Genomic DNA, 25,647 nt, shown 5'->3' with positions numbered 1-25,647 from the left:
TATTTCTGAGGTGTGCACCAGGAAGTAGGGTTCTCCAAGGGAGGGTAAGGGAAATGCAGGAGCTCAAGAGATCTGGTGGCTGCGAAGATAGATGACTGCCATGGCCAGACTCGATGCCGTGGGGTGCTCACTGGTGAATGTTGGCAGGCGGCTTTGGCTAGTTTCCTTGCTTCAATGCTGTGTGACCTGAATAAGCCATTGGCTGCATTAATACCCCCTTTTTCCAGCCCCAAAAATGAGAGATATGGAATTGAAGGAGAGTATATCCTTTCTGTAAAAGTTTGTTCTTGGATAGCCGAGTATACATTAGGTAAATTTAAGCCAGTAGTTTCACTGATGTAGTATTTTTGAGATATGTTTTTCTCCTCCCTCATTGACCTTTGCTGGCAATGGTACTGACATATTAGTTCAAGGGTCTTTGTCCTCACCCTCTCTGGCAAGGAGTTAATAACTTTTAATGAAGAATTTAAGAAAAAGCTGTCCTTTTGGAAATGAATGTATGTATAATCTTAAATTTGAAAACACCTGTTAGTGGGAGCTCAAAATGAGAAGGACTATGCATTCTAAAATACGCTGTTTCATTACAACAAATATTTGTGTGTATGCATTTTTAATGTGAATGAAATTAATCACTTGATTAATGACAACCTGTCAGCTGTAACAGCTGTAACTATGGTTTGGGTGGGAATAGAAAGTTTGAGATCCACAGGGTAGCCTTCATTAGAAGTGTAACTCTGTGTTTGTGTGTGTGAAGTACACATGCACATGTAGTAGAAATTATTGATAAACTGAATTCATCAAATTTAAAACCATCTGTTCTTCAGAAGACCTTTGAGATTGATTTTTAAAAAATGAAACCACAGATTCAGAGAAAATATTCACAATATACATAACTGGCAAACAATCCAATAAAAATGAGCAAAGACTTAAACAGACACTTATTAAGAGATATATCAATGATTAGTAAGCACATTGAAAAATGCTCCACATTGTTAGTTATCGGAAATGCAATTAAAATGACAATGAGCATTCACCATTCAGAATGACTAACATTAATAAGACCGAGAACACCAAGTGTTCATGAGGTTGTGGACCAACTGGAATTTTCATACGACAATAATGGGGTATAAACTTACACAACCACATTGCAAAATACTTGGAAAGTTTCTTATAAAGTTTTTTAAAAATTGAAAATGTATTGTGTCATTCATGGATTACACCTCTAGGTATTTATCTAAGAGAAATGTAAACATATCTAGAAAAAGTTTGTGCAAGAATGTTCACATGGCTTTATATTAGCCAGAACACAGAAAAATGGAAATGTTCACCATTATGAGACAGATAAGCAAACTGTGGTATATTTATACCATGGAATACTGCTCATAATAATACAGGAGCTAAAAAGAAATTATTTAGGCAGTTAGTGAGGGTAAGAGAGTCCTCAGTAAGGCTTCCCTTTTAATGAAAAGCAGACCCCAAATCATTTCTTTTCTAATAAGGAACGGCCCCTAAAATCAACCTGCAGACAAAGAAAGGCAAGCTAGATGCTTGCACGGGTGAATGCTAGCAGTTGTGCTAATAAGAAAAGGCTACCTGGGGGCCCAGATGTTCAACGTGAGGCTACGCCTTCCTTTTACCTTGTCAACCACATGTACAGTAAAGGAACAGGAAACATGGCACGGGCCAGGTAGATAACCCATCTGCATAATAAAAGATTAGGGTGGGGTGGCACAACTGGTCTGACCAATCTCCTATGTCCTATGTAAGTCAGACACCAACTCCTCAAGCTTGTCTATAAAACCCCATGGATTTCACCATAAAATTGGCAGACCCACTCGGGAGCCCCTCTCTGCAGGAAGGAGAGCTTTTCTCTTTTCTCTCATCTGTTAAACCTCCACTCTTAAACTCACTTCTTGTGTGTCCGTGTCCTTGATTTCCTTGGTGTGAGATGATGAACCTTGGGTATTTACCCCAGACAATGACACAGCTTCAATAAGTAAAAGGGGAGTGAATTACTAATACCCACAACAACATTCATGAACCAAAAAAAACAAAAACAAAACAAAACATATTGAGCATTAAAGGCTAAAAACAATAGTATATTCTGCACGATCCCATTTATAAGATGTTTAGGAACAGGTAAAACTAATCTCAAATGAAAGAAATCTGAAAATTGTTTCTTCAAATGCAGGGTTTGGAGGGAACTGAGAGGGAGCATGAGGAAACTTTCTGGAGTAAATGAAAATTTTCTCAACTCTGATAGTTGCATGAGTTGCACAAATGCACGCATTTGCTAAAACTATTTAAACTGTGTACTTCATATTTGTACATTTTACTGTCTATAATTTTCAGAGTGTTTAAAATATATTTAAATATAAAAATTGAATCTGTAAAGACAGTAGAAGGAAATGTAATTTAAGAAACCAACAACTGCATTAAAAACTGGATAAAGGACCTCAACAGACTTTTCTCTAAAGACACACACATGAAAAGTGGTCAACAAAAACATGAAAAAATGCTCAACGTCACTAATCATCAGAGAAATGCAAATTAAAACCATGATGAGATATCATCTTACACCAGTCAGAATAGCTGTTATTAAAAAGTCAAAAACAATAGATGTTGGTGTGGATGGTGGAGAAAAGGGAACATTTTATACACTGTTGGTGGGAATGTAAATTAGTACAACCTCTATGGAAGGCACTATGGAGATTTTTCAAAGAACTAAAAATAGAACTACCATTTGACCCAGTAATCACACTGCTGGGTGTCTACCAAAAGGAAAAGAAATCATTATATAAAAAAGACACCTGCAATTGCATGTTCATCACAGCACCATTCACAAAACAAAAGTCATGGAACCAACCTAAGTGTTCAGCAATGGTTGACTGGATAAATAAAGTGTGGTATATATTCTGTACGGAGTACTATGCAGTCATAAAAAAATAATGAAATCACATTCTTTGCAGCAAAACGGATGGAGGTGGAGACAATTATATTAAGTTAACTAATTCAGAAACAGAAAATTAAATACTGCATGTTCTCACTAAGTGGGAGCTAAACACTTGACAGACATAGACCGAAAGATGGAAATAATGGACACCAGGGACTCTGAAAGGGGAAAGAGTGGGGGAAGGTTGAAAAAAAACCTATCAGGTACGATGTTCACTCTTTGGTAATGGTAATGAGTTCACTAGAAGCCCAGTATCCATTAGAATGCAATATATTCATGTAACAAACATGCGCATGTACCCCCCTGAATCTAAAATAAATAAATAAATAAAAGATATTAGGTTGAAAAAATAAATCAAGAAGTAGGAAAGGCTAGAAAATATCAAGAAAAAAATGGTAAGTTGACACATTTGAGTAAATAAAAATTATAATTTATGTATGGCAAAAATAAGAATATAGGTAATGTTAAAAGAGACAAAAAATAGAAAAATGTATCTAATATGACAAAAGGCTAACTAAAATCTAAAGAGCTTTTTGAAATCATTAAATACAAGTGATTACTTCCTATAAAATAGACAAAAGACATAAATAGAAAGTTCACAGAAACAAATATATATATAAATGTATATAAACAATATCACACATGAAAAGATATTGTACTCTACCCATAATAAATTAAATGCAAATTAGAGAGCAATTAAACATTTTTGACCTAATGGAGTTGTAAAGAATCTAATGCTTGATAGTACACAGTACTTGTTGCACTGGTATTCCCTACATATTTGATGGAGTATGAATAAGTGGAAACTCTCTGAGGAGCAATTTGTCAATATACATCAAAATTTACAATGTGTATATCCTTGAATCCAGGAATTGGGCTTCTAGGTCAAATATGCAAGGTTTTTTATTACAGCATCGTTTGGAATGTCAAATGACTGGAAACAGTCAAGTTGGAACCGGTTACGTAAATTGTGGTTACATCCAGACATTGCTTACATACAGCCACGAAAAGGAACACAAAAGCTCTTTATATAATGATATGGATCTATCTTCAACATATTTTGTTAACTGAGAAGCATAAGGTCACATCTGCATTTCTATGTAAATAAGAATGGATAAGTGTAAATATAAATGTAATACATGCACAGAATGTATTTGGAAGAATTAATAACAAACTAACAGAAATTGTCTAAAGGGAGAAGCAGTAGTATTGAGAGACAAGGAGAGGAGATGTTTACTTTTCACACCACCTTCTTGTAGGTGCATTTTTTTTTTTTTTTAACTATGGGCATGTATCTGGTGTAGAGAAAATGGCTTAGCTGGAGCTACCACCCAGAGCGCCTTTTTATGGCCTGTCGAGCATGGCTATGTCAGAGCAGTTGACTTCTTACATGCAGTTCAGGGGTCCCAGAGAGGTGTATTTCAAGGAATCAGCCTTCAACTTGGCTTTGGAAATCATGCACTGACACTTTTACTATCTGTATAAGATAAGACTGTTACAAACCAACCCATATTTAAACGTAAGGGAAATTAACTCCATCCCTTGGTAGGAGGAACATCAAAAAATCGTTGGCCATCATCTTTAATTCCTTACAACTCTTATCAGTGAAAAGTACTGTAAGAAAATAAGAGGAGGACCAATTTATCAACGTGAAGGTAGTGTCACACAGCTGTCATTCAGTAAAATGTGCTCTGTAGCCTTCACATACATTTCCTTCCATTTCTCAGGAATTCCCTTTGGAATTAAGTATCCTGATCTGAGACAATATATGAGAAGAGTATCATAATCTGCAAGGTTGTGTGTGTCAGTTCCATTCAAAATGGCAGTTCATAATTTGACACACTCAGATATTTTTGTTGTTTTTGGTTTTCTTTCAGACCTCAGATACAGAGTACAGTTTAAGAATTCTTATTTCTTGGTCTGTTGTTGATCATTGGTTCTTGTTAGGCCTCTTTCTTGTTATTCATTCATTAATATTTTTCACACTTATGCCTTTTCCCCATAAACCCCCCTCTCACTTTATACGCAGCCATTTTAATGTATGCCGTTTTGTATGTGTTCGAAATGAATATTACTGTTTTGTATGAATGTATTTTTATTATTGTAAAATACATACAACATACCGTTTATCATTTAAAGCATTTTTAAGTGTACGATTCAGTGGCGTTAATACATTTACAATGCTGTGTAATTATCATCATTATCTATTTTTAAAGCTTTTTAATCACTCCAAACCAAAACTCTTAGTAATTATGCAATAACTCCCCATTTCCCCTTCCTTCCAGCTGCTGATAACCTCTACTCTACATTCCTTATCTTTAAAGTTGTTTCTTCTAGATATTTCATCTTTGAGGAATCATATAATATTTATCCTTTGTGTCTGACGTGTTTCAGTTAGCATAATGTTTTCAAGGTTTATTCATACTGTAGCAATCATCAGAACTTCATTCAATTTTATGGCTGAATATTAATACATTGTATGTATATGCCATTTTATCCAATTACTTATTTGTTGATTGACACTTGTTTCCACCTTTTAGCTATTGCATGTGAATAATGCTACTGTGAATATTGTTGTATGAGTATCCATTTAATTCCCCTTATTTAATTATTTTAGGAATGGGATTGTAGGAGTGGAATTACTGGGTCATATGATAATTTTATATTTAACTTTTTGAAGAACTGTCAAGCTGTTTTCCATAGCAGCAATGCTATTTTACCTTCCCACGAACAACTAGGATTCCAATTGTTCCACATCCTCCCAGCACTTGTTATTTTCCTTTTTTTTTTAAACAACAGTCATCTTAATGTGGGTAGTAATAATTTATTGTGGTTTTGATTTGCATGTTCCTAACAACAGTAATGTTGAGCATCTTTCTGTGCACCTAATGGCCATTTGAATGTCTTCTTTGTTTAAAGGTTTTTAATTTTGCTGAAGTTCAATTTATCTATGGTGTTGTTGTTGCTTTTGCTTTTGGTGTCATATTTAAAATGTCATTGCCAAATCCAAGGTTATGATTTTCCCTTAAGTGTTCTTCTATGTGTTTTGTATTTTTGTCTCTGAAGTTTAGGTTTTTAATCCATTTAGAGTTGATTCTTATATATGACATAAAGTAAGAGTTCAACTTTGTTATGCATGTTTTCCCACCATCTTTTGTTGGAAAGACTGTCCTTTCCCCTTTGAGTAGTCTTGAAACCTTGCTGAAAATGAATTGACTGAATATATGAGGGCTTACTTCTAGGCTCTTTATTCTATTCCTTTGGTCCATGTCTCTATCCTTATGCCAATACCATAGTATTTTGATTATTGTTGCTTTGTAGTAAGGTTTGAAATTGGGAAGCATGAGTCCTCCAATTTTGTTCTTCATTTTCAAGATCGATTTGAGATCCTTTGAAGTTCCTTAAAAATTTTGGAATAGGTTTTTCTGTTTATGCAAAAGACACCACTGGGATTTTGAAAGGATTGCATTACATCTTTAGATTACTTTAGTTTTGTCATTTAAAAAATATTTAGTATTCCAGTCTATGAACACGAGTTGTCTTTCTGTTTATTTATGTTGTCCTTAACTTTTTCAGCAGTGTTTCATTGTTTTCAGTTTACAAGTCTTTTTCTTCCCTGGTTAAATTTATTCCTAAATTGATGCTATCATTAATGAAACTTTTTTCCTTAATTTCCTTTACAGAGTGTTCCTTGCTAGTGTATAGAAACATAATGATTTTTGTGTGTTGATTTTGTATCCTGCAAATTTGCTGAATTTGTTTATTAGCTCCAACAGTTTTATTTTTTGTGGTTTCTGTAGAGCTTCCGACCTATAAGATTATATTAGCTGAGAACAGAGATAATTTTATTTCCTTCTTCCAACTTGGATGCCTTTTATTTCTTTTTCTTGTCTAATTGCTCTGGCTAGAACTTTCAGTGCTATGTTGAATAGAAGTGATGACGATGAGCAATTTTGTCTTGTTCCTGATTTTAGGGGAAAATGTTTCAGTCTTTCATCACTGGGCATGATGTTGCTGTGGCTTTTTCTTTCTTTTTTTTTTTTTTTTTGAGGTGGAGTCTCACTCTGTTGCCCGGACTGGAGTGCAGTGGCCAGATCTCAGCTCACTGCAAGCTCCGCCTCCCGGGTTTATGCCATTCTCCTGCCTCAGCCTCCCGAGTAGCTGGGACTACAGGCGCCCACCACCTCGCCCGGCTAGTTTTTGTATTTTTAGTAGAGATGGGGTTTCACCGTGTTAGCCAGGATGGTCTCGATCTCCTGACCTCGTGATCCGCCCCTCTCGGCCTCCCAAAGTGCTGGGATTACAGGCTTGAGCCACTGCGCCCGGCCGGCTGTGGGTTTTTCACATATGACCTTTAGATGTTGAGGGAGTTACCCCCTATTCCTAGCTTATTGAATGTTTTTATCATGAAAAGATGCTGGATTTTGGGAAATGCTTTCTCTGTATCAACTAATATGCTCATGTGAGTTTTTCCCTTCATTCTATTAATGTGGTGTACTGTATTGATTGATTTTCATATGCTGAAGGACCCTTGAATTCCTGAAATAAAATTCACTTGCTCATGGTGTGTAATCCTTTAAATATACTGATAAATTTGGCTTGGTAGTACTTTGTTGAGTTTTTTAAAATCTATATTCATAAAATCCTGTTTGTGTCTTTTATTATAGTATCTGTTCCCAGTTCTAGTATAATGGTACTGCTAGTCTTAAGGAAAAGCATTGTAAAATGTTTCTTTCTCTTAGATTCCTTAGGAGAGTTTGAGAACTATTGATGTCAGTTATTCTTCAAATGTTCGGTAGAATTCACCACTGAAGCCAACTTGTCCTAACCTTTCTTTGTTAGAAGGTTTTTGATTTCTGATTCAATTTACTTACTTGTTATAGGTCTATTCAGATTTTCTGCTTCTTCTTGAATCAATTTTATATTTTGGGTCTAGAATTTTTCCATTCTATCCAGACTATCCAACGTGTTGGCGTACAATATTCCATAGTATTTTCTTAATCATGCTTCTTATTTATGTAAAATTGGTAGTAATATTCCTACTGTCATTTCTGATTTTAGTAATTTCAGTCTTTGCTTTCTTTTTCTTACTTAGTCTAGATAAAGGTTTGTTTATTCTGTTGACCTTTCCAAAGAATCAACTTTTGAGTCTCTCTGTCATTAATCTATTCTCAATTTTATTTATCTCCACTGTAATCTCTATTATTCATTCTTTCTGCTAGCTTTGGGTTTACTTTAATCTTCTTTTTCTTGTTCTTTGGGTGTTCAGATAGGTTGTTGATTTGAGATCTCTCCTCTTTTTAAATGTCACTGTTTACAGCATAAATGTTCCATGTAGTTCCTCTTTCACTGTGTCCAATAGGTTGTGAGAAGCTGTTTTTATTCATTTCTAAGTGTTTTCTAATTTCCCTTGTGATTTACTCTTTGACCCATTTGTTGGTTAAGATTGTGTTGTTTAGCTTTTACATATTTGTTAATTTTCCTTTTGTTATTGATTTGTAGTTTCCTTCTGTTGTGATTAAAAAAGATATTTTGTTTTAAAATTTCAATATCTTAAATGTTTTAACATTTACTAAGACTTATTTTGTGACCTAGCCCTGTGGTCTCTCTTGGAGACTGTTCCAAACATACCTTTTGAGAAGAATGTGTGTTTTTCAGTTGTTGGGTGGAGTGTTTTATATACGCGTTTGGGTAAAATTGGTTTATTGTGTTGTTCAAGTCCTCTATTTCCTTTTTGATCTACTCTGCTATATGGCTGTATGGTTATTCTGCTCACTATTGAAAGTGGAGTATGAAAGTCTCCAACTGTTATTGTAGAACTATCTATCTCTCCCTTCAATTCTGTCCGGTTTTGCGTTGTTTATTTCAGAGTTCTGTTGTTAGATGCATATATGTTTATACATGTTATATCTTCATGACAGTTTGAACATTTTATTAATATATGATGTCCTCCATTGCCTCTAGTATACTTTTTTGAATTAAAGTTTAGTTTGCCTAACAATAATACAGCCACTTCAGCTCTTTTTTGGTTACTATATGCATGAAATATCTTATCTCATCCTTTCATTTTCAACTATTTATTTATTTATTTTTTAAATTGAGACGGAGTCTCACTCTGTCGCCCAGGCTGGAGTGCAGTAGCGCAATCTCAGCTCACTGCAAGCTGTGACTCCCAGGTTCACGCCATTCTCCCACCTCAGCCTCCCAAGTAGCTGGGACTACAGGCACCCACCACCAAGCCCAGCTAATTTTTTGTATCTTTTAGTAGAGAAGGGGTGTCACCATGTTAGCCAGGATAGTCTCAATCTCCTGACCTCGTGATCCACCTGCCTGGGCCTCCCAAAGTGCTGGGCATTTTCAACTTCTTTGTGTCTCTGTATCTAAAGTGAGTCTATGGTATACAGTACATAGATTATGTGTTTTTTTGTTTTTTTTGTTTTTTTAATTTATCCAGTCTTCTCATTCGTGTCTTTTAATAGGAGGTTTTCATCAATTTGAATTTAAAGTAATTACTGATAAGAAAGGATTTATTTCTACCATTTAGCTATTTGTTCTGTATATTTTACATATTTATTTATTTTACCTATTCCTCATTTCCTACCCTACTACACTACTGCCTACTTTTGGAGTTAGTTGATTTTTTGTAGTGTGCCATTTTGATTCCCTCCTTCTTTACTTTTCTGTATATTTTTATGTTATTTTCTCAGTGGTTGTCTTGGGGGATTAATATTAATATCTTACACTGATAACAACCCAGTCTGAATAGTATCAAATCAGTTCCAATAGTATACAAATACTCTGCTCCTATGCATCTCTTTTCTTTCCCCTTTATGTTACTATTGTTGCAGGTATATCTTTATACAGTATTTGCCCTTTAAGATAGACTTATAATTTTATGCATTTGACTTTTAAATCGTGTAGGAAAAAAGAGAAGTTACAAACCAAAAGTACAATAATGCTGGCCATTATGTTTACCTATATAGTTTCCTTTGCCAGTGTTCTTTATTTTATCCTATAGCTTCAAGTTACTGTCCAGAGTCTTTCCATGCCAGCCTGAAAAATTCCCTTTAGTATTCTTTGTAGGAAGAGTTACTGGAAAGTTACTCTCAGCTTTTGTTTTACTGAAAATGTTTTAATTTCTCCTTCACTCTTAAAGGATCATTTTACCAGATAGAGAACTCTTCATTCACAATTTTATTCTTACAAGACTTAGTCATCCCATTGCCTTCTTGTCGCCAAAGTTTCTGATGAGCAATACATTGTCATTGTCAGTCTTATTGAGGACTCACTGTACATGACAAGTCACCTCTCTTGCTGCTTTGGAAATTTTCTCTTTGTCTTTTACTTACAATAATTTGACTATAATGTGTCACAGTGTAGATTTTCTTGAGTTTCCTGTTTGAAGTTTATTGGGCTTCTTTGATATATGCATTAATGTCTTTCAGATCTGGGAAGTTTACACCCATTATTTCTTCAGATAATTTTTTTCTGCTTCTTTCTTTCTCTGTTCTCCTTCTCATACTACTATGATATGGTTTGTCTGTGTCCCCACCCAAATCTCATCTTGAATTGTAACTCCCACAATTCCCATGTGTCATAGAGAAACCCAGTGGGAGGTGATTGAATTATGGAGGGAGGCTGGTCTTTCCTGCGCTGTTCTTGTGATAGTGAATGGGTCTCATGAGATCCGATGGTTTTAAAAATGGGAGTTTTCCTACACAGGCCATCTCTCTTTGCCTGCTGCCATCCATGTAAGAGGTGACTTGTTCCTCCTTGACTTCTGTCCTGAGTGCGAGGTCTTCCCATCCATGTGTAAGTTCAATAAACCTATTTATTTTGTAAATTGCCCAGGCTCAGATATGTCTTTTCCTGCAGCATGAAAATGGACTAATATATACTATGCACAGATGTTGGCATCCTTGATGGTATGCAACAGGTCCTTCAGGCTCTGTTTATTTTTTAATCTTTTTAAAAATTTTGTTCTTTAGTCTTGATCATTTTAATTGCTGTTTCTTTCATGTATTCAAATCTGCTCTTGTAGCTCTCTAGTGAATTTTTCCTTTCAGATATTGTAATTTCAGCTCCAGAATTCCTGTTTGGTTCCTTTTTCATAATTTCTATCTCTTTACTGATATTCTGTTCATATATTACTTTTCCAATTTCCTTTTGTTCTTCATCCATGACTTTTTTTAGGTCACTGAGCTTATTTCAGGCGTTAATCATCTTTGGTTAGTAACTCCAGTATCTGGGCTTTCCCAGGAATTATTTCTGTCAAATTCTTTTTTTTTCCTGTCAATGAATTATACTTTTCTGTTTCCTTGTATTCCTTGTAATTCTTTGGTTGAGAATTGCACATTTTGAGTATCATAATGTGGTAAGTTTGATTATCTTAGAACTTAAGGATTATTGTTTTCTGCTTGTCAAAGGATGGGGCAGTCTGTTTGTGACTTTTCTAAACCATTTTCGCAAAGTATATTCCTTGTTGTATGTGCTAACTAAAATTTATGTTCCATTATCTCTGCTATCAGCTAGTGACCTGACAAGGATTTTCTTAAATGTCTGGCTCCAAAAACAAAAAAGAAAAAAGGACATTGGCCCTTTAAATCTTCTGATACATGTCACTGGGGAGATCTGCTGCTGCTGCTGAGAGGGCTGAAACCAAGGCAGGTGTCTCTGCCAGTCCTTGAGGGCACCCAGACCCGTCAATGCACACAACCCCAGGTTTTTAGAGGAGAAGTTCTCTGCTCATGCTGACACCAGCCAGCTGCTCCAGAAACAGGAGCAGCTATCTTCACAGCCATGATGGTGCTGAATAATGGGGGATGATGGCTGGTTCATGCATTCCACTTTCTTACCTTAGAATATCAGCCTCTGACTTTATCCAGCATTCCTCTAGTTGTTTTAAGTGTCCAATCAGGTTCTAGAGTTCCAATGTAGCTGATTCAAAAGTGCTTTTTTCAGTTCATTTGTTGCTTTGTTGAAGGGAGCAACTTCTAGACCTTCTTATTCTACCATTTTGTGTGATGTCACTTGTATGAATGTATTTTGAAATGTATGTAAATGGTGCCTATTCTAAAATTTCACTTTTTAATTTTCCACCAACCATCATGTTTTCCAGAAATGCATGTTTCTTCCAACTGCTCCCTTATACTCCACAAATGTGCATCTGCATTATTTTACCTGGCTTATCTCCCAGAGTAAACACCAGGTTGCCTTTAGCTCCTCAAGGTCATAAGTAAAACTGTGGTAGAATCTTTGCTCATGTCTTCTTGTGATTCTGTGTAAAATAATTTGGGCATATAAGCCCACAAATTGAACTGCTGAATTCTAGTATATTAGAGTTTGTGTTTTCTTAATTTGACTAAGTACAACCAGACTGATCTCTGAAGTGGCTACACCAGACTATACTCCTACCAGCAATTCATGAAAGTTCTCTATCTCCACAATCTTTTACCAGAGCATAGCATTACATAGCTTTTTTATTTTATGCACTCTTATATGGATGGACTTAATTTATGTTTCTATAATTTCTAATTATTTTAAGCATCTCTTTCATGGCTTTTCCACCCCAAAATGGTATGTGCCTTTCCACCACTGTCTGAGAGGATTAACCCTGCATTGCCTGAGGAAATGGTAATGGCCACCTCTGAGGCAGTGGCCAACCATGACACTGCTGATTCTCCTAAGGACCCACCTCCACCACCTTTCGTTACTTCTAGACCTATAACTAGACTCAAGTCCCAGCAGGCCCCTGAAGGCAAAGTACAAAGTGTGACCCATGAGAAGGTGCACTACCCTCCAAAAGAACTACTTGCATTTTCTTATTTATATCAGCAGAAATCCAGAGAATATGCATGGGAATGGGTATTAAGGGTGAGGGGTAATAGTGGAAGGAATAAAAAATGGGATCAAGTTGACTTTATTGATTTGGGCCCACTAAGCCAAGATTCTACATTTAATGTTGCATCTCAGGAACTTAGAAAGGGTTCTAATTGTTTGGTTGGTTGGTTGGCTAAAATATGGATCAAAAGATGGCCCACCATGAAGAAGCTGGAGATGCCTGATTGCCCGTGACTTAACATAGAGGAAGGGATTCAAAGGCCTAGGGAGACTGAAATGCTAAAGTGGACCTGTCACTTAAAACCTGCTGACCCATGCTGGGAAAGTCAAGAAAATATACCTTCCACCAACGTTTTAAGAGAGCGATTTGTGAGAGGAGTCCCAGCATCGCTGAAGGGCTCCATGATTATTTTTCTCAATAGGTCAGATCTTCTAGTGGGCACCACAGATATTCAACTGGAAAACTTAAATCCAGTGGGTATAATAGAATTCTGGAATGGCAGGAGCCAAGAGGCAGCTGCCATCCCAGAATCCTGCCAAAGGCAAGGTGGGCATGGTTACCATAATGAACAGCAGAGGCAAAGCAAAAATCTGAATGGTCTGACTTGTGTAAATCTATGGCATTTGCAAATTAATCATGGTGTTCCTAGAAGTGAAACAGTCAGGAAGCCTATCTAAATTTTTACTTGATCTGTATAAGTAGAAAATTTGCAGGTCAAGTGAACAAAAGTCTAACTCAAATAATAAAAACAGAGACTCAAATCATGGCCCCTCAGTCAATTCCCAGATGAGCCAGTTTACAGACCCAGAACGCCCGAATGAAAGGAACGTCAGGTCCTCTTCAGGAAAGACCCCATACACTACTAACAATTTATACCGTTACTCATTCTCCAAGCCTTCTCCAAAGGGACCTATGGTTTTTTGTTCCAGGGTAAATGTGTACTGGAGAAAAGGAAATCAAACTTTTAGGGGACTACTAGACACTATCTCTGAACTGACATTGATTCTGAGAGACCCGTAACATCATCTTAGCTTTCTGGTCAGAATAGGGGCTTATGGAGGTCAGATGATCAATGGAGTTTTAGCTCAGGTATGACTCACAGTGTATCCAGTGGGTCCCTGAACCCATCCTGTGGTTATTTCCCCAGTTCCAGAATGCATAATTGGAATAGACATACTTGGCAACTGGAAGAATATCCCCATTGCTTCCCCAACCTGTGAAATGAGGACTATGATGGTGGAAAAGGCCAAGTACAAGTCATTAGATCTGCCTCTACCTATGAAAATCATAAATCAAAAGCAATATCACATCCCTGAAGTAATTGCAGAGATTTGTGCTACTATGAAGGACTTGAAAGATGTGGGAGGTGGGTAATTCCCACCACATCCCTGTTCAACTCTCCTATTTGGACTGTGTGGAAGACAGATGGAATCTTGGGGAATGACAGTAGGTCACTGTAAGCCTAATCAAATGGTTACCCCAGTTGCAGTGGCTGTACCAGATACAGTTTCGTCACTTGAGCAAATTAACACATCTCCTGGAACCTGGTATGCAGCTGTTGATCTGACAAATGCCTTTTATTTCATCCTTGTCTATAAGGCCCACCAGAAGGAATGTGCCTTCAGCTAGCAGTATACCTTCACTGTCCTGCTTCAGGGTATACAAATTCTCCAACTCTATGTCATAATCTAGTTTGCAGGGATCTCGATCACCTTTCCTTCCACAACCTATCACACTGGTCTATTACACTGATGACATTATGCCAATTGGACCTAGTGAAGGAGAAGCAGCAGCTACTCTAGACTTATTGGTAAGACATTTGCATGTCAGAAGGTGGGAAATAAATCAAACTAAAATTCCAGGGCCTTCTACCTTAGTGAATTTTTTAGGAGTCTAATTGTGTGGGGAACGTCAAGATACCCCTTCTAAGATCAAGGATAAGCTGCTGCATCTGGTCCCTCCTACAACCCAGAAAGAGGCACAATGCTTAGTGGGCCTACTTGGGTTTTGGAGGTAATACATTCATAATTTGGGCATGTTAATCTGAACCATTTGCCAAGTGACCCAAACAGCTGCTAGTTTTGAGTGGGGCCCAGAACAGGAGAAGGCTCTACAACAGATGCAGGCTGCTATGCAAGCTGCTCTTCCACTTGGGCCGTATGACCCAGCAGATCTAATGGTGCTTGAGGTGCTAGTGGCAGATAGGGATGCTGTTTGAGGCCTTTGGTAGGCACCTATAGATGAATCACAGGACCGGTCTTTAAGATTTTGGAGCAAGGCCCTTCCACCATCTGCAGATAGCTACTCTCCTTTTGAAAGTCAGTTATTGGCCTGCCACTGGGTCATAAAAGAAACTGAACACTTAGCCATGGGCCACCAAGTTACCATAAGACCTGAGCTGCTCATCATGAACTGGGTGTTATCTAACCCAGTAAGCCACCAAGTTGGGTGTGCACAGCAGGATTCCATCATCAAATGGAAGCAGTGTGTACATGACTAGGCCCAAGCAGGTCCTGAAGGCCAAGTAAGTTACATGAAGAAGTGGCCCAGTGCCCATTGTTCCTACTGCTTTCTCTCGGTCTCGGGGAAGTACCCTATAATTAACTGACAGAGGAAGAGAAAACTAGGAACTCATTTATAGGCGATTCTGTGTGATATGCAGGCACCACCCAGAAGAGGACAGCTGCAGCACTACAACCTCTTTCTAGGACATCCCTGAAGGACAGTGGTGAAGGGAAATCTCCTTAATGTGCAGAACTTCTTAGTGCACTTGGTTGCACACTTTGTTTGGAAGGATAATCATCGGATGTGCTAATATATACTATCTCATGGGTCGGATGGTCAGGAACTTGGAAGGAACATAATTAGAAAACTGATGACAAAGAGATTTGGGGAAGAGGTATGTGGATGGACCTCTCTGAATGAGCAAAGGATGTGAAGATATATGTGTCCCATGTGAATGCTCACCCAAGAGTGACCTCAGCAGAGGAGGACTTTAATAGTAAAGTAGATAGTCTGATTTGTTCTGTGATACTAGTCAGCCTGTTTCCTCAGTCACCCCTGTCATTGCCCCAGAGAGCTCATGAGCCAAGTGGCCATGGTGGCACAAAGGAAGGTTCAGGGCTCAGCAACAGGGCTGATCTGACTATGACCACCTGTGAGTGCCCAACCTGAGACCAACACTGAGTCCCTATCTCTCACCATTCCCCAGGGTTATCAGCCAGCCAGCTGATTCCACCATCATGGTATTCCACAAAGCATTGCTTCTGACCAAGGAACTCACTTCTCAGCCAAAGAAGTGTGGCAGTCAGCTCACACTCATGGATTTTACTGATCCTACCACATCCCCCATCATCCTGAAGCAGCTGGATTGACAGAAAAGTGAAATGATTGGCCTTTTGAAGATGAAGTTGCAGCACCAGCTGGGTGAGAATACTTTGTAACACTGGGGCAAGGTTCCCCAGAAGGCAGTGTATGCTCTGAATCAGCATTCAATACATGGTACTTTTTGTCCCATATCTAGGACTCACCAGTCTAGGAATCAAGGGGTGGAAATGGGAGTGACATGACTCACCGTTACTCCTAGTGACCCATTAGAAAAACTTTTCTTTTCCATTCCCATGGCTTTATGCTCTACTGTCCTAGAGGTCTTAATTCCAGAGGCAGGAATGCTTCCACCAGGAGACACAACAATGATTCCATTGAACTTGAAATTAAGACTGCCACACAGCCACTTTGGGCTCTTCATGCCTCTGAGTCAACAGGCTAAGAAGGAAAGTACAGTGTTGGCTGGGGTGATTGATCTGGACCACCAAAAGGAAATTGGACTACCACTCCACAACAGAGGTAAGGAAGAGCATGTCTGGAATATGGGAGATTCCTTAGGGCATCCCTTTGGATTACCATGCACTGTAATTAAGGTCAGTGGAAAACTACGGCAACACAATCCAGACATGAGTAAGAATGGCCTAGACCCTTCTGAAATGAAGATTTGGGTCATCCTGCCAGATAAAGAACCACCACCAGCTAAGGTGCTTGCTAAAAGGAAGGGGAATACAGAATGGATAGTGGGAGAAGGTAGCTATCAATACCAGCTATGATGACGTGACCAGTTATGGAATTGAAAACTGTAATTGTCATGAGTAATTCCTCCCCATTTTGCTAAGAATATGTTTGGATTTATATACATGTATTAAACAAATAGCTTTGCTTTCTTTCCACTTTATCATGTAACATAAGATGTATTGACTTTATGTGAATATTTAAGTGTTGTTAACTTTGTTATTTTTTTTTACTTTTATTTTTGGGACTGAATCTCACTCTGTCACTAGGCTGGAGTGCAGTGGAACCATCTCAGCCCATCGTCACCTTTGGCTCCTGGGTTCAGGTGATTCTCCTGCTTCAGCCTCCTGAGTAGCTTGGATTATAGGCGTCTGCCACCGCCCATCTAATTTTTGTATTTTTAGCAGAGATGGAGTTTCACTATGTTGGCCAGGCTCATCTCGAACTCCTGACCTCAGGCGATCCGCCTGCCTTGGCCTCCCAAAGTGCTGGGATTACAGGTGTGAACCACCACGCCCCGCCAAGTATTTTTAACTTTACATCATAACATTTAATTTATGAGCTATCAGGAGAAAACATCACTCAAGGACTTTACTTTCTTTTCTGGGGGAGGAATTAGTGCATTGTCAGCTGGACACAGGAGAGTTAGGTGGAACTATGACTTTGTTATTGTCATTGTCTGGAGATTAACTATGGTCTGAAGAGATGTATATGTGTTGACAAGGGGTGGACCTGTGATGGCTAATTTTAGGTGTCAACCTGACTGAATAAGGGCTATGTGGGTAGCTGGTAAGGCATTATTTCTAGGTGTGTCTGTGAGGGTATTTTGGAAGAGATTGGCATTTAAATCAGTGGACTAAGTAAGGAAGACCCGCCACTCAATGGGAGCAGGCACCTTCCAGTCAGCTGAGGGCCCAGATAAAACAAAAAGGCAGAGGAAAGATGAATTCTCCCTCTCTCTTCTGGAGCCAAGATATCCTTCTTTTCGTGCCCTTGGACATCAGTACTCCAGGCTATCTGGTCTTTGGGCTCTGGGACTTGCATCAGTAACGTTCTGGTTCATAGAACTACAACCCAGGACTGAGAGTTATACCACCAGTTTCCCTGGTTCTGAGGCCTTCAGACTTGGACCTAGCCATGCTACCAGCTTTCCTGGTTCTCCAGCTTGGAGACATCTTGTCGTTCAGCCTCCATAATCACATGAGCCATTTCCCCTAATAAATCTCCTTTCATCTCTCTCTCTCTCTTTCTCTCTCTCTCTCCCTCTCTCTCCCTCTCTTCCTCCTATTGGCTCTGTGCCTCTGGAGAGCCCTGACTAATAAACCATGTCATCCAGCAATTGCTCTCCTTAGTATTTACCCAAATTAGTTGAAAACTTATGTCTACACAATAACCTGCACATGGATGTTGTATTAGTTTGTTCTTGCACTGCTATAAAGAACTACCTGAGACTGGGTATATTATAAAGAAAAGAGGTTTAATTGGCTCACAGTTCTGTGGACTGTACAGGCTTCTGCTTCTGGGGAGGCCTCAGGAAACTTACAATCATGGTGGAAAGTAAAGGGAAGCAAGCACATCTTACATGGTGAGAGGAGGAGGAAGACAGAGGTGGGGGAAAGCTGCCATTCACTTTTAAAGAACCAGATCTCATGACAACTCTATCATAGGACAGCACTAGAGGGATGATGCTAAATCATTAGAAACCACAACCTTGATTCAATCACCTCCCACCAGGCCCCACCTCCAACACTAGCGATTACAATTCCACATGAGATTTGGGCAAGGACACAAATCCAAACCATATCAGATGTTTACAGAAACTTTATTAAAAATTGCCAATAATTGGAAGCATCCAAGATGTCCTACAATAGGTGAGTGGATAAATAAACTGTGGTGCATCCAGACAATGGGATATCATTCAGTGCTAAAAAGAAATGAGTTATTGAGCCACAAAAAGACCCTAGGAGAATCTTAAATGCATATTACCAGTGAAAAAAGCCAATCTGAAAAAGCTGCATACTGTATGATTCTCAGTGTATGGCATTCTGGAAAAGATCAGTGATACCCAGGGGTTAAGAGGGAGGAAGGAATGAACAGGCAGAGCACCGAGTATCATACATTTTGTATGATACTATAATGATGGATGCAGTTCACTCTACATTTGTCCATTACACATTTGTTGAATGCACAACACCAAGAGGGAGCCCAAATGTGAACTACAGACTCTGGGTAATAGTGATGTGTCAATGTGGGTTCATCAGTTTTTTTTTTTTTTTGAGACGGAGTCTCGCTCTGTCGCCCAGGCTGGAGTGCAGTGGCGCTATCTCGGCGCACTGCAAGCTCCTCCTCCCGGATTTACGCCATTCTCCTGCCTCAGCCTCCCGAGTAGCTGGGACTACAGGCGCCCGCCATCTCGCCCGGCTAGTTTTTTGTATTTTTTAGTAGAGACGGGGTTTCACCGTGTAGGCCAGGATGGTCTCGATCTCCTGACCTCGTGATCCACCCGTCTCGGCCTCCCAAAGTGCTGGGATTACAGGCTTGAGCCACCGCGCCCGGCGGTTCATCAGTTTTAACAAGTGTGCCATCCTGGTGGGGATTGCTGATAATGGGGGAGGCTGTGCATGTGTGAGAGTAAGGAGTATATGGAAAATCTTTTTACCTTCCACTCAATTTTGCTGTGAAGCTAAAGCTGCTCTAAAAAATAGTCTCTTTTATAAAAAGTCAAATAACGTATTTGAAAATTTTTGAAAAGTGATGATTTAACATCTGTGACTTCTAAGGGGGAACAAAACCAAAGTTTAGTGGAAGCAAATTCTTAACAATGACAATGAGCCTTGTTTTTAAAAATTGCTTAATTCCATCTGTTGGCTATTCAAGGTCTCAATCTGCCACTAACTTAATCAGGCCTTGACCTTCTGAAACACATTTATACAAATATCTGTGGTTCAGGTTTCTTCCTCTAATAGTCTAGATTAAAATCCTCTTAGAATGTTCTTTCTAAGAAACAGATCTATTTTTTAAGCAATATTCTACATTTTAAAAACCCTCAGAGGACACATCATAATTAGCTTAATATAGGTTACAGATGGTTACATAAAGCAATCGTTGTAGATATATGCATATAAAAAGGTGAGTGTGCACACATATATACCCTTGCTCTGTCAGCTGAGAGGTCTAGAAGAAGGGCTGTGGTTATACCCCAGTAGCAGTGAGCACACCTAGTGCCCAGATCTTGTTTTCTGATACTAATAGTCTTCAATTAAAAAAACCAGGGTTCCTTAGGGAAATAGTAATTCTAGGACCAGGACAGGAAATAGATAAGATGAACTTGAAGTATCTTGTATTCTAGAAAGTAATGGAAGTATTTTTTTTAAGCCATAATATCTCAAGGCGTGGGGTGGGTGGGAGGAGGGTGTCAAAGAGACACAGGAGTGAATTAAAAGAGCTCCCACTGGCCAAAACTTTATTTTGAGCAACAAAGTAAAGTAGTATGGAATATAAACTAAGTATAAAGTAAATATTAATGAGTGCATAACTAGTATAAATAAATTATTGCTTGAGTAAATAAATAACTGGAGGAAAACAGACACATGTGCCATGCAAAATTAATTTAGGTAGATACTTTCCCCTCAAGAAAGGTAAGCATAGCTCTCCACTCTTTGAGTGTGGGCTGCACATGGTAAGTTCCTTACAAAGAGCATGACGTGCATTGGAGAAGCCTGACAAACACTACCTTGTCAGATGATGAAGACCAATGTCAGCAGTGAAAAGACACACTGATATCGTATATCCTTGTTGTAGTAGGATGACAATGGCATTTTGCCCCCATGGTCTTCCTCCCCCAAATCCACAATTCCAGCCTAATCACAAGATAGGTGTCAGAAAAATCCCAGTTGAGGGATAGTCTACAAAATGCTTGACCAGTACTTTTCAAAACTGTCAAGGTCGTCAAAAAACAAGGAAAGTCTGAGAAACTGTTACAGCCAAGAGGAACCTAAGGAGACGAGAGGACTGAATGTAATAGGGTATCCTGGATGGGATCCTGGTGCAGAAAAAGGACTTTAGGTAAAAATTAAGTATGGACATCAGTTCGTAATACTCTATCAATATTGGTTCATTAATTGCAACAAATGCATCATACTAAGATAAGATAATAATAAGGGAAGGTCTGGGGCAGTTACTTGCACCTGTAATCCCAGCACTTTCAGAGGTCAAGGTGAGAAGAATGCTTGAGCTCAGGAGTTCAAGTCTGCATTTATCCATGCTTGTGCCACTGCACTCCAGCCTGGGTGACAGAAGTAGACTCTCTCTTAAAATAAATAAATACTCATAAATATATAAATAAACAGGGGAAAATAAATGTGTGGAATATATGGAGGCTCTCTGTACTATCTTCTCAATTTTTTTCTGTAAATCTAAAACTATTTTAAAAAGAAAAATGTTTATTTAAAAAATCTCTCCAGAGATTGTGAAGTGCAGTCTCCCGGAGTCCGCAGTGATGGTGGTGGGTGGAGGGTCCCCAGGCATTTCTAAGCAGTTTAAATGGTTGTGAGTGTAAAGCGTTGTGAATGAATGGTGCACCTCCAGATGGAACTGAGTACCTCTACACATGTGTGCGCGCAGGTATGCAGGGTTCTGTGTGTCCAGCAATAGCTTCTACGCAGGAAAATGAGCAGGTTGTTCAAAGTCGGAATATTCACTCTGCCTAATGAATTAAAAGAGAATGTGTTTTAGAAACACGCAGTGTGCACTCACACACAAACACACACGCACGTTAAAAATGACTCTGGGGCAGCCCCATCCCTAGAGCTTTTCCTTTAAACTGCCTTGTCACCATCACAGATAGGTGATCACACCAGTCTTTTTTTCTCTACCAGAAAGTGACACTCCCTGACGCCTACCCTCTGTCCCTCGCCGCCACACCACACCCCACTCTGCTTTGTTCTTCTTTTCAAGGCCTTCTGGCATCACCTCAAAATAAACTAAAATCTCTTCAAATTGGATCCTTGAATAATTCCAGAGGGGAGAGGTTCTTTGTAAATTCTGTTTGCTTACGGATTCCGTACAGCGTTTGCAAATTCTACAGTGTGGGAAGCCTCCAGACATATTTAAATCCCTTTTCCAATTACCCAGCTCCATCAAAGATGTCACTGACTTGAAGCAAAAATCCAAAAGGATTGTTTTCTTCAGAGCGTGTGTAAAACTCCAGAATTTTTTTAAAAAGCATGTTGCTTACGGGGTAGCATCACCTGGACACCAAGATGCATAGCTTCTGGCGGTCCATCTTGTCCTATTGGCTAATGAAAATCAGAGCTGGAGGGGCCGGGCCCTGCCTCTGGCAAGTGGTCCAGTTTCCCAGCATGTGGAGGATTTAGAACAAATTGGAAAAGAACATTTTAGAGCTGTGCCACCCACATTCAGCTTGGATGCTCCCAGGAGCCACAGCTTAACAAGAGCTACAAGGAGTTCATGACAGCTGTCCCTCCCACCTCCTGAAAGTCTCCTCAGTGTTAGAAATCTGATTGCCTTGGGACCAGGTTTGTTCCCTGTTTGAGAAGAGCAAGGTGACAAATTGCTAAATATTAGGCCTGGGAAGCTTTGTTATCTTATTCCATAGCCCTTCGACTTTTGGGACTCTTACTTTGGAATGAACATCTTGTGTTGCAGATGCTCATAGTCAAAAGGGTGTTCTATTGCCTCTTGGAGCTGTCTAGCTTCTAAGAGGATGAAGCCCCAAACAGTTCTACCCAGGAAATCCCCCACTGTCCCCTGGGGCAGAAATGATGGTCCTATGCCCTAACATGAAGCCTCATTAGGAAAGAAATCCAGCCATGCTATGTGATCTTCTGTGTATGTGCACTGATGTCCCTGTGTCCCTGGGACAGGAGCTGCTCTCTTGGGACTTTCTTTAATTAGAGACTTCTCAGCCTGCCCTGGAGGCACACTCTGTTGAAGCAGGTGGCACTGCTGCTGATTGGGAGGCCAGGGCTTTTTTGTAGCATGGTCCTCTATGGGGTCACTTGGGCTGGTTTTCAGGTCTCTCTGATCAGGGGGCCTCTTCCTATTATGTTCTCATCCATTTTCTGATTTGGAATTGTATGCATAATGTCTTCCACGAACACGGTTTCCTCTGAACAAGCGGGAGGAGCCATTTCCTACAAGGGCCTCATTCTTCTGGAAGACACGTTTACAATTCATTGTTTCTCCTCCCTCTCCTGCTGACCCAGACACGGTACTGAATCCTTGGCCTTTTGTATGCCTTCTGTCCATTGAACAATAATCAGTCCTTATCCTTAGGGGTCTTACTCTACCCTGGACGGCCTTGGTTTTAAAACTGAAAGCCTTCATTTTGGGAACCTTTTCAGTCCCTGGTAAACTGGACAGTTGGTCACTCTACCTGGGTGACCCCTCAGATTCCCTCCTAGGTTTGGTAGCTGGCTCATTTTCCTAAATAAGATGTGCCAAGAGATGAACCCAGCATCCAGGAGTTGCCAAAATGCCTGTTTTGTTTTATGGATAAATCCCTCTTGCTCGTGAGTAGAGGCAGACAAATGAAATGGAACCCCAGTGATGTGCACACAGAACCCCCAGGTGTCTGGACCCTTTGATCAATAAGGCTGCATTTCCTGAATGTTTTTTCATGTGCAGACGCAATCAATGGACCACATGCAGCCATGCTAGGTGAAAGGCTTCAGAGCCAGCTGCTCAGGATGCCTGGCTCAGCTTTCTAAATGATGGGATGGAGAGGTTTACAAATGTAGCTAAGCCTATGCAGTCTTGTTCACTGGGCTCTGGAAAACAAAGCAACACCCAGTACTCCATGAATAGAAACCATCTCTTGCTGCCACTGTTGTATTATAGTCTATGAGTTAAATGGGCACTAGGATTTCTGAGAAAGGAGGGATTCTGCTAGGTTTGAGAGACCGAGGAAGGCTCCTGGAAAGCAAGATTTTGAGCTGTGCTTTGAAAAGTGATCTTCGAGGAAGAATGGAAAGGGACTCCCAGGGTCGTGTTCTGAGGCATAGAACCACACCATCAGTTCATGAATACATGTATACTCACTCATGCACTTGGTTAACTTTCTCTTCTACCATTCTATTTTTGGAAATGGAAGAGCATCTCCAATAGTATTGATGCCAACTCAAAATTTAGTTGACTATACTATTTAAGTCTTCTAAGAAAATGAGCAATAGTGGGGACCTTAGTAACCCACTTTAGCAATAAAACATCTTTCCAGTGAGTGTATTTTTTTCTCTTATTTTTCTTCCATTGTTAGTGGTTTTGCTTCATTGTGATTATCATGCCTGTTACTTTGCTTTTATTAATTAAATTGTGGAAGGAATCATGCCAGAGATATATTTTCTCTAGTGTCTGAATCATATCCTAGGAACAAGTTTATATATGTGAATGTGAGTGTGCAGGGGGAAGAAGTGTTGATAAATGATGAGAAATTGGGGAAACAGTTGGGGAATAATGAGTGAAATGACTTGAAGTATGACTGTGCACTAATTTTCTCCTAGTAAATAAGATAGGCTCAGTCAAATGTGTAAATTAAGTTTTCTACGAGCTGTGCCTTCATTCTGAAGCTTTTTCCTTCTTCTCCCTTCTAGACTCAGATTACCTTGTTTTCCTGCCTTCCTCTCACGTTAAAGCATGTGCTTAAAATCTTTGTTCACTCTAAGAGGTAAATAGTAGCTGGAGAGTCAAACAAGGACCACCTGTAATGTTGTTTTCTATTTTAATTAGAGGATTCTCAAACTACAAGCATGGTAGCTACGATTATGGAATATAGGTTATAGGATTGTTGCTGGGGGAGGGTTTTTAAGTAGAGGTCTTTTGAGGATCCTCCAGACCAGTTACAGCATATCAGACTCCACCTAAAGATTAGGCCAGCTTTGACAGAGAGGGATTTAATCAAAGAAGAACATAAGAGGGAAAATTTATACTTGAATACCATAGTTCAGTCCATTGGAAAAACCGATGTTTCTGAATTAGATGAATATCTCCTCCCTTTTTTGTTTGCTGCCTAACTACACTTCTTTAAAAGTCTAAATCTCTTTCTAAAAATTTAATAGATTTGGACTCAGCCAACAGATTATATATTCCTATCAATCAATCTGCTAATGTTCTTTGAGGGTCTATATATGAAAGGCATTTCGCTGCTTACTCTGTTTACAAAATGAACACATAGATACCTTCTTTACAAGGCTCTTTAATAATTAGAGGTAGTCTACATGAAGTTTTTAGTAGTTAGTACAAAAGAAGCACTCAATAAATAGTTGCTGTTGCTGTTGTTTATCACCATTATTTCAGCTCAAACACTCCCTGATGCTTGATTTTGGACAAGTTAATCACCTTCTCTGGGCCTCAGTTTTCTCTTTGGGAAAAATGGAGATAATATGGTAGCTCCTGCTTTATAAATATAAGTCTTAGATAAGATAACTTATAAAATTGCTTTGAAAACTATGAAACACTGAGCAAAATATAGAGAATTATCCTTCATCTCTTAGAAGGACGAGAGCTCAGTTCCAAATGAAAGGAAGAAGTCAAGTATTCTTGTTATATCTCCTGTTGTCTGCAGCAGGCTTGGGAAGAGGTCTTGGGCCACATCTACTGTACTGTCCACTGACAGAGGCATAATGCTAGTTCTTTGGGTGTATAGGATATTAGAAAGTAGCATGGAAATTAGTCTGAATTCTCACCACCTGATTGCACCATCCATTTGTTCATTTATTCAGCACTTATTTCTTGGTAGACTTCCGAGAGAGAGAGAGAGACTATTTTTCCTGGC

At 39.2% G+C, this 25,647-nt stretch overlaps 1 long non-coding RNA gene across 2 annotated transcripts in view; it reads left to right on the top strand.

Moving 5' to 3' along the window:
- LOC117086677 overlaps positions 1-25,647 on the top strand; it is a 142,507-nt gene that overhangs the window by 31,336 nt on the left and 85,524 nt on the right. The window contains exon 3 of one of the 2 annotated variants that reach the window (XR_004438526.1): positions 16,006-16,893. The exons of the other annotated variant lie outside the window; for it this stretch is intronic. This is a non-coding gene — a long non-coding RNA (uncharacterized LOC117086677). Of the gene's footprint in view, positions 1-16,005; positions 16,894-25,647 lie in introns of those variants that run through there. 2 annotated transcript variants of the gene reach the window in all.

This window comes from Trachypithecus francoisi, unplaced genomic scaffold (genome assembly GCF_009764315.1).
Source record: "Trachypithecus francoisi isolate TF-2019V2 unplaced genomic scaffold, Tfra_2.0 Lachesis_group10, whole genome shotgun sequence".
NCBI classification, from domain to species: domain Eukaryota; kingdom Metazoa; phylum Chordata; class Mammalia; order Primates; family Cercopithecidae; genus Trachypithecus; species Trachypithecus francoisi.
The sequence above is the reverse complement of the archived record's forward strand: the minus strand, read 5'-3'. Positions and strand labels throughout refer to the sequence as shown.